The sequence below is a fragment of the Suncus etruscus genome, chromosome 8, assembly GCF_024139225.1.
Source record: "Suncus etruscus isolate mSunEtr1 chromosome 8, mSunEtr1.pri.cur, whole genome shotgun sequence".
Lineage (NCBI taxonomy): Eukaryota > Metazoa > Chordata > Mammalia > Eulipotyphla > Soricidae > Suncus > Suncus etruscus.
Window position 1 is genome coordinate 104,750,089 of NC_064855.1, and position 10,099 is coordinate 104,760,187.

At 32.4% G+C, this 10,099-nt stretch overlaps 1 non-coding gene across 1 annotated transcript; it reads right to left on the reverse strand.

Moving 5' to 3' along the window:
• Window positions 1–7,076: 7,076 nt before the first annotated feature.
• Window positions 7,077–7,185, reverse strand: LOC126017062 (U6 spliceosomal RNA). The gene has a single exon (XR_007498738.1). It is a non-coding gene; the product is annotated as a U6 spliceosomal RNA (small nuclear RNA).
• Window positions 7,186–10,099: the final 2,914 nt, after the last annotated feature.

A 10,099-nucleotide genomic window follows, 5' to 3' on the forward strand; every position in this document is an offset into this window, starting at 1 on the left:
AATTATTTTATTAAGGGCCTAACCTGGAAAAGTTTTTGTATATCACCAAGAAAACTCCTGTCCATGCTGGTGGTAAATGGGCATACAATCACAGTAAGGGCCTACAGGTTCTGCCACTGTATCTATCCGGATTTTAAATGAATATTATTTAAAATAAATATCATATTTATTACTTTATACTCATTATACGAATCAATGCAAGAAAGTTAACAAAACTATTTGCATTTTTATCACAACATAGTCAACGTACATTTTAATATTTTGACTTTTCAGGTGATTTGAGTTTTCTTAAATGATTACAAATTCCTTCAAGAAAAATTATTCAACTAAGTATTATATTTTGAGAAAATATGTACTCCAGCAAGGCAAATCCATAAAAGATAGTTTTTCTAACTTTCCTATGCTTTAATAATATATTAAAATAAGTGTGTCATCTATAACCTCAAAATCATTAATTTTTAGCAAAAACTTATATTACACTTAATAGAAGCATAAATTTATCTCAATTCACTAGATATGCATTGCCACCTAATTTATTTTTCTACTAGAAAAATAATTTTTAAACTAAAAATTAGGAATGTTTTTTAAAATGAATCAAAGAAAATTACAAAATTTAAATTGCTCTTTAAAAAACTATACAACTTTGATTTATGCTTTGAAATTTTGAAAACAAAGGGTAATAGTATACTGAGGCTAGAGAGATAGCATGGAGGTAAGGTGTTTGCCTTGCATGCAGGTCAGTGGTTCAAATCCTGACATCCCATATGGTCCCCTGAGCCTGCCAGGAGCAATTTTTGAGCATAACCTCTCAGTGTGACCAGGGGTGACCCCCCCAAAAAAAAGGATATATAAGATACCTTGCATACTAATAAAATTTACATATCATCACATCACTCAATTTTTTTCTTTTTATTTATTTAAAGAACATTGATTTACAAAGTTATTAATCGTTGGGTTTTAACATGTAATATTACAACACCAATTGCATCACCAGAGTTCTCATACTTCATCATAACACACCCATCAACCCTTCCTACCCCCACTTTATACCTGTCACCTTGCAAAGAACTTTGGCGTTTGTTGGTTGCAAATTAGATTTCATGTTTTAGGTATGTTGAGTCTTTGGATTTGGACTTGATTTGGATTTGTAGATATCCCATTCTCCCACATTCCTGATGTAATGGAAACCCTGACCTCTTTCTTTCTTGTTATTACTTCCTTTTACTCATCTTATGCCTTCCTTTTTTGATATAGTTTTCTTCTCTCACCTTCTCCTTAAACTAAGAGTCCTGAGTGGATATTTCCCATTCTTACTGTCACCAAAATTTAGATAAATTTTTCTTTCTAAGTTGCCTATTAGACCATTATTAACAAGATCATAGAATAGTTATGCTAAAGTCTTACATATTGTTGCAAAATATTGACATAATAAAATAATACATATTAATCATATATAAAATATAATATAAAAACAGATGAAGCTAAATCTGGACACTAGTAATAAAGAAAGAGAATAAAAGCAATTAAATGGGATTGGAGCATTAGTATAAAATGTAAAATACTTGCCCTGCACATGGCATATCTGGTTTATATCCAGTGCATCCCCCAAATTTCCAGTAGTTATCCCTGAAATTAAAACAAGGAGTAAGCACTGATCCCAGCTGAATATGGACCCAACACCAAAAACAAAAATAGCATATTCACATATAGGCATAGCATTTTTGTGTAGTAACTTTTAATATCAATAGTTATATTTGAATATGTTTTATGGTCCAGAAATTCTACTTGAGGCATACATTAGAGTAAATTCTTCCTCATATGTAATAAAGACAGTGGCAAAGAAAATATTTCTGGAAACTAGTGACAGTACAATCAATCGGTAGGGTATTTGCCTTATACAGATATAGTAGAGTTTTTTCATGATTCCCTGAAAACAGCCAAGACTGATCTTTTTAGAGACCCAGTTATAAACTCTGGACACAGGAGTGGACCCCAAAATAAAGCAAACACACACACACAAGAAAAAGAAAAAGAAAGTTTTCTTGGTCTCCCTATTAGTTCTATACTTATTCTGCACTGTTGTGTTTAACACTGTTCTTGGCTATTTCAAGAAATTTTGACCATTTGCACACAGAGTCTTATTTTTCTTAAATCAACTGAAATATTCCTATAGAAAGTGACACTTCTGTCTAAATCAACATCAGATCTATAACCCTTTAACCACTTTTCTGTCTTAGTTTTCTTTATATATCTGTTACCTAATTTAATATCAAATATTATAATGTACTTTATGTCAAAGATTTGAATTTGTATATTTTAAGTGTATATAGTATGTCTACCTTGCTTATTTTTATATCCTCTACATATATAAACATTATATTGATCTATATATATATTATTTTATTGAATTTAAAGCAATATATTAAAATCTACTGCATTAAGTGTATTGCTATTTTTACTAATGTAGTGGGCAAAGATAATAATAGCCCTTGACTAGACTATTATATAGTCCCTTCTTCTAGGTATTCAGTAAGTCACTGACTTTTTCTAAATAGAAAATGATGTCAAAATATGGCTAAACAAATGGACTCTCAAAAAATGTATATACAAGTCAAAACTCTAATTAATTGACTTTAATCAATAAACTATTCTCGTTTAGATAACCATATCTTCGTCATTACAGAGATTAACAAGTACAGAAATCTAGTAATTTTTCCACAATTGCATATAATAAATTTGGGTGCAATCTCTAAGATTTTTTTTTGGTTTTGTTTTGTTTTTGGGCCACACCCTGTGACGCTCAGGGGTTACTCCTGGCTATGCGCTCAGAAGTTGCTCCTGGCTTCTTGGGGGACCATATGGGACGCCGGGGGATCGAACCGCGGTCCGTCCTAGGCTAGCGCAGGCAAGGCAGGCACCTTACCTCCAGCGCCACCGCCCGGCCCCCATCTAAGATTTTATTTATTTTCTATATTATTAGTGTGTGAGATATTAAGATAAATATAAAGCCATTTTCCTTAAGTTGGATAGCTGTTACAAAAAGGTAAATACTATTTTAAAATGGACACTGTAAAAAATTCTTGAAGAAAATTGTTAACACTGTATGAGTTTTAATACATAACAACACATAATAGTATAATTTATTAAAATACCGATTTCCAAAATATTGCCATTGAATGACCTTATAAATTATGCCTTGATGTATGCCAAGTGTGATTTAATTTATCACCCTGAATACATCTTAACCAGAATATGAAAAATGAAAATATATTTATGGTAACTACAATAATCTAGTAATCTGAACAACAGATGAGATCAACATCACCATTAGCCAACTTGCATCCAAATGTAAAAGAAAATTGACAATTAAAATCTCTACAGACTATCGGTAAAATTTTCTATTTAGTTATAATATTAATTTATGCCAAAAGCATTTATTATGTAAGAAAAGGGAAACTGGGAAATAAGTCCACTGGTGTATTTCAAAGTAAAATATATTATTAATTTTATTACATAAGTAGATTTATTTGCTTGGAGAACAAATTTTCTCTCATTGAATTGCATTATTTCTAGTTACCCTAAGGGAAAACATTAAAATAATTATACTTGTAAATATATATTAAAAGTGAATCAGTTTGGATTAAGTATAGAAATTAAGTAAACTTAATACTTACTTAGTTAAGAAAAACTTTTGCATAAATTAGATATTATCTGTTATAAGTCACATATTTAGAAACTATATTTATTGAACTAGATTTTGTTTCTATTTATAATTATGTACTAAAAGATAACATATCTTATTTGAATTTTAGGATAATTTTCATCTCAGTGTATATTTTATGATACCACAGTTTTAATATCTTATATATGTTCTTAAATTATTTTTGTACATGTACTCATAAGTATAGCAATAGAGTTGTTTCAACAAGAACATTTAAATATAGTAATGAAGAATACAATATCAAATAAACATATCAAATGAATAATTATAATCTATGTAGAAACAATTATTTGATAGTACAGTTTTTCTCCTTTTTCTCAACTAGTGAATTAGTTATTAATTTTGACAAATAATTTTTATTTAAATAGCGAAGTTTTTTAATCAACATGATGATGCTTTTCTAGTAACATCAGATTTGATCTTAGGTTCATAGTATTATAGTTTAGATAAACTGAAAGTAATACTGTATTTTTCCTATCATAAGACGCACTTCCTGCCCCCCCCCAATGGGGGAAATTGTCAGTTTCTCTTATGGAGCAAATACCACCTGGAGCTGAAGTCTGAGTGCAGGGGAGGAGAGCAGAAGTCTAACCAATAGATATCCACAGTTTTAAGAGCTTTTATTGCATAGACATACCACATACGATGAACAATCAGGTTAACACACTTTCATGACCTATAGAGCTTTTATTTAAGACTATGTGATCGCTGCTGAGACTTATTTTTTATATTAATGAAAAAGTATTTAATATATATATATATATTTTTTTTTTGGTTTTTGGGCCACACCCGGTTATGCTCAGGGGTTACTCCTGGCTATGTGCTCAGAAGTTGCTCCTGGCTTGGGGGACCATATGGGACACCGGGGATCGAACCGCAGTCTTTCCAAGGCTAGCGCAGGCAAGGCAGGCACCTTACCTTTAGCACCACTGCCCGGCCCATAGTATTTAATATTTTTATTTTCTGATGTAAAAAAGAAGTTAGCTAAATGTGTTTAACAGCTGTGAACCAGCATATTTAAATATACTTTGGCCTCACAGGTTGGTTGTTTCCAGCCACCATCTCCTGACCACATCTTGCATTGCGTTTATAAAATATTTTAGTACACATTTGCTTTAGGATTTTTTTCTGATTTTCCTCATCTAAAAACTATGTGCCTCTTATGGTCGGGTGCTTCTTATAGAATAAAAAAAATGATACTTAGATATACTGAAAGTTATATAACACACACACACACACAAACACACACACACACACAATAAGAGGGCCACAAGAAAATGTGACTTCTCTTTACTTTGACCTAGTATCCACAATATTTCTGAAACATCACTAATACTTTCTCCTTATAAACCTTTCTTTTAGAGGCCAGAGCACTGGTGCAAGCAATAAGGAGTTTGCCTTGCATGTGGTAATCTAGGATGGACCTAGGTTAGATCTCTGGCATCCCATATGGTTCCCCAAGGCAGAAGTGATTTCTGAGCACATAGCCAGGAATAATCCCTGAACATCACTGGGTTAGCCCAAAAATACAAAAAAAAAATCTTTATTTTAATGTAAATATAAATTTTAAAAATTAATATTTTGCTTTTATTTATATAAATTTTTATATGTCAAACATATTTTCCTGAGAATGAAATGAAGAATTACTGACTAGTATTAGCAATATTGTGAGTAGCTAGGTCTAGATTTATTCTTCTATATACACAATTTTTTGAGAAGTGAATGTTCTAGTGTAGCATTGTGCTGCAAAGAAATGTTTAAATAAACTAAAAAGAATAAAGCTAACAAATTATAACTCCACACCAAATTACTCAAATAAGCTAAATAAGACAATGAATTTTTAGACAATATATGTATATATATTTGAACAGATAAGAGCAATGGTGGGGTAACGCCAAGCCCTGCCACTGCACCACTTTTTCTGGTTTTGTTTTGCTTTATTTTTTGTTTGTTTTTTTGATATTATCTCACTTCTCTTTTTTCTTTCACTTTTTTTTCTTTCTTTTTAACTTTTGTGGATATTTTTCGGTGATTTTTTTCTTTCTATTTTAGTAGTTGATACCATTTTTTTTCTCTTTTCCTTAACCCCTTTATCTCTAAAAGAATAGCATAACTTGAATCATTCAGCCTCATAAATTGAGGGGGGGAAAAGAATGATACCAGGACCAGTCATATGAACATGTGGTGTAAATGAAAGATGACCAGACTGGAACACCAAACAGAATAGATACCCAACCTTTAACAAGCTGTAAGATGGAGACTAGTTACACTAGGATTCTGGGGGGGGTAATGAAGGGATATGTGGGAGACAAGCTGGGATCAGGAGTGGAGGGAGGACAACATTGGTGGTGGGAAAGCCCTTCATTCATTGTCTTGATGTACTGTAAATAATTCTGTGTAATGAAATTCAGTCACAATAAAAATATATAAATAAATAAAAAGAACATGAGTCAATAATTTTAAGCATGTGAGGGAGAGTTAAAGGAGCAAATACCAATATTAAATGATAAAAGTAACTCTACTCAGTTTTATCTTGAAAATATATAATAAGGTTACATTTTTCATTGAGGATAAAAATGTTAACTGCATTAAATACATAAATAAATACATAAAAAATCTTTTGTACAGTTGTACTTACTATCTGAGAATTATTTTAAAATTATAAATTAGTTGAATGTGAAGGGTCATATATATATATATATATACCCATGCATATATTTAAATATTTAAAAACATTTATAGATTTTTAGTGCAAAAAGTATTCTATAATAGTGATTAAGTGCTTCCTTATTACTCATTACAGAAAGTTAGCATGATTTGGAAGGACTTGGAAATGATCTAGGTGATGGTATTAGCCTCAGATAAAATTGGAATGAGGCATCAGAGGAAACATAAAAAATGTGAATGAGATAATTTTTTTAAAAAAAATTGTATGATTAATCATTGTAAAATCTAAAGTTAAAAATAGAGCAGGGCCAGAGCAGAGACAGAGCAGTAGGGCATTTGCTTTTCAAACAGCTGACCTAGGATAGACTGGTTCAATTCCCCAATGTCCCATTTGGTTCTCCAAGCCAGGAGCGATTTCTGATCGCATAGCCAAGAGTAACCCCTAGTGTCACCAGGTGTGGCCCAACCCCCCAAAAGAATAGATATATGATATATATATAGTGATGCCTGATTCTCCACATATTTTCGTAAACTAGAATTTCTAACTAATGAATGGAAAATCTAAACAGATGCTAGTATAGATATCTTTATATATATGTATATATACACATATATACATAGTATAGTATGTATGTATGTATAAATATGTATATATAGTTGGAATTCCAATGTTGTCCAGCAGAATTTTTTTTAAATGGGAACGCTCACGAATTTGCGTGTCATCCTTGTGCAGTGGGGCCATGCTAATCTTCTCTGTATCGTTCCAAGTTTAGTATATGTGCTACCGAAGTGAGCACTCCAGCAGGATTTTTTACACAAAAACTTTTTACACAATAACTTGTTTGCAAGTATGAAATTTAATAAGCTTCTAAATATACTTCTAAATCTTGTCAGGGAGTTCAGGAATAGTGTAATTACTATAAGTTATTTGCATTTTTCAAGTCATGTCAGTACTTCCTTTCCTCATGGAAATTTATACAATCAAAACAAAAATATTGTATTTACTATACATGTGACATTTTTATCAACATTTATTAGGTAATATATAGATAATATAGAGGAGCTTGAATCATCCTAGTAAGTTTATTGACTTAAATTCTGAATTTTGGAATTTTCAATTTTAATTCTGTTTCTCAGACATGCTCATTTCTTTTTTCCATTTTGATGCTTTTCTTTGTTTCCTTAATTTGGGTTGTCTTTTCTTTTTATATTTTTTTAACTTTTAAATTACCTATTCAAACACCACTTTTTACAGCTTAACAATATCACACAACCCAAGGATCAACTAAACACCACTTTTTACAAAGCAGTTGATAAACAGTTTTTTCTGGCTTTCAATGTTCAAACACCAAGCTCACCACCAGTGTAACTTATAACAGTCCAATATTGTCACAGTTTTCCACTGCCCTGTGCTTACCCCCTTAGCAGGCATAAATTAATTTTAAATTAAGTGTTAATAGCATTATCAGAAAAAAATACTGCAGTAAGAGAAAAATCTTTGAGAATTTTGATATATCACAATGGGGTCATTAGTTATTGCCTGAAGGATTGCTAAACTTATGGTTGCTAGTTGTGCTTTCCATATTGTTGTTGTTAACTGAGTTTCAGCAGATTTTATGCTGCACTCACAGCTAACTTGGTGTGTTCCTACTGGAGTTTTGATAGTGAGGAATTTGGGGGTGTTGTACAGCCATGACTATAGTTACACTGTCCAGAAATTAGAAGAGCTGTGAAGCAGGGTCAATGTATATAAAGAATACTGTGGGATATGATTTTAATTTCCTGCACTTCCCTATGCATTAGAGGAGTGAGGGGAGGATGTTACCCTCACTCCAAGAAGACCTCAGAATTAAATCTGGCTTACCTGGAATTTTTAATTTCTTGGGTATCTCTAAAAAGATCGGTGTAGAGCAATGAAGTTGGACTATTGGCATATTGGTGGCTGTGGGGTGTTAGTTAGTCTCTGCACCACCCTCCCAGGTCTCCACAGAGTTTTTGAGGCACAAGACCAATGCATCCATTAAATGTTTTGCCTTGGCTTTCAACTCTTCTGAGAATAACATGAGTCTATATAGCTGGCCAGTAATTTGACATGGTGGAATTTGTGGGATGTGATTGTACTCAGTTTGTCCTTTATTTCATTTTTTCTATGATTTTTTTCCAGGCTTACCAAAAATACTTTCCATGTATTTCTTTAGTTCATCAATCAAAGCATATTTCTTTGGCAGATTAAAAATTCTTACGTTTTTGTACACTTCTTAGGGTTTTGTTCTCATTCTTCAAAGAAACTAAATTTCTTAGTTTTTTATTACATGATGTCTAAAGGAGTGTTGATCCAAATTAAGGCTGGCCTGGAAATGCTTAGTTGCTCATCTTTGCAAAATTGAGTTAGTGTCTTTGACTCTGTGTGTACTTAAATGATGAGTGGAAATTTGTGGTTGGAAGTCCCCTGCAGTTAGTATAGTTCTGAGATTTATCTGACCTAGATACCTGCTCAGGGTTCTCTTGTCAGTGGTGGATTATATCTGCTGTGGAATGAAAATCCAGATGTTTAGTGAGGTGCTTCGTAGATAACTTCATAACCACTGGAGAATTAACATTTTGCAATAAGAGGGCTGGAGTAATAGCTCAGCAGTCGGGTGTTGGCCTTGCATTCGGCCTCCTATGGAAGGGCAGATCCACAGAATCCCATATGGTTTCCCAAGCCTGCCAGGAGCAATTTTTGAGCACAGAGCCAGGAGTAAACCCTAAACACTGCTGGATGTTACCCAAAAGCAACCAACCAAAGAAACAAACAAACAAAAAAACCATCAACCCCTCCCCCAAACATTTGTCAATATGAGTTCTGGGATGACTTCTAGCCTCAATTTTATGGATAAGGCATACTTCTGGGATTTTCATCCACGAGCACATTATTCACATCATTTTCCAGGTATCTCCTACAGAGACGGTTCAGACACAAAGTGTGAAATTATAACAAAATATTTGGTGTTTAATGAGTCCAACCTAATGTGGGGATTTAAAGTTTATGCCATATTTGATCTTGCCAATACCTTTCTATTTCAGACTCTGCTTAATCTCTCTTTTTGCCCTGAGAAAATATGCTTTAACTCTCTATTTAACCACAATTCTGATTTATATAGTCATGAATCTCCCAGTCATGCAATTTGGGTCTCCCCTAGATAATTACAGAGAGAGCCCAAGCAGGTTTTGTGTTTCATCAAAAGTTTATGTGTTCTTTGTTGGTGCCACAGGAGTACTCTTAGATCTTTCCTCTTTTGGTCACCAAGTCACTGCCTCCCATAAGAAGACTATTTCTCTCTGATTATTTCAGGATATCTATTATTATCACTTGCAAAACTTTTGTAGGATGTTATGACTCAAAGTCTGCATGACAATGTAAAATAAATAGAATAGAGGCCAAATGGAACAACAAATAGGCTTTCTGTTTTTATTTTAAACATTGCCTAAAATACCCAAAGACAACTAAAATTTTAGTTTCTAAATTTCCATTTTTAAGTGTTCTTATTTGAATTGTTTTTAACTTCCAAAAAGGTTCATTTTACTTATTTCTAAATGTTCATTATAGTAGTTGTTTTTTTCACTCCTATTTACTTTCAAAACGAGTTACCCTTTTAGAAAGTCAATAATTCATCCTGTAAAAAAAATTTGCTCATTTTATGTCACATTTGTTACTGTGTCATTTGTTGA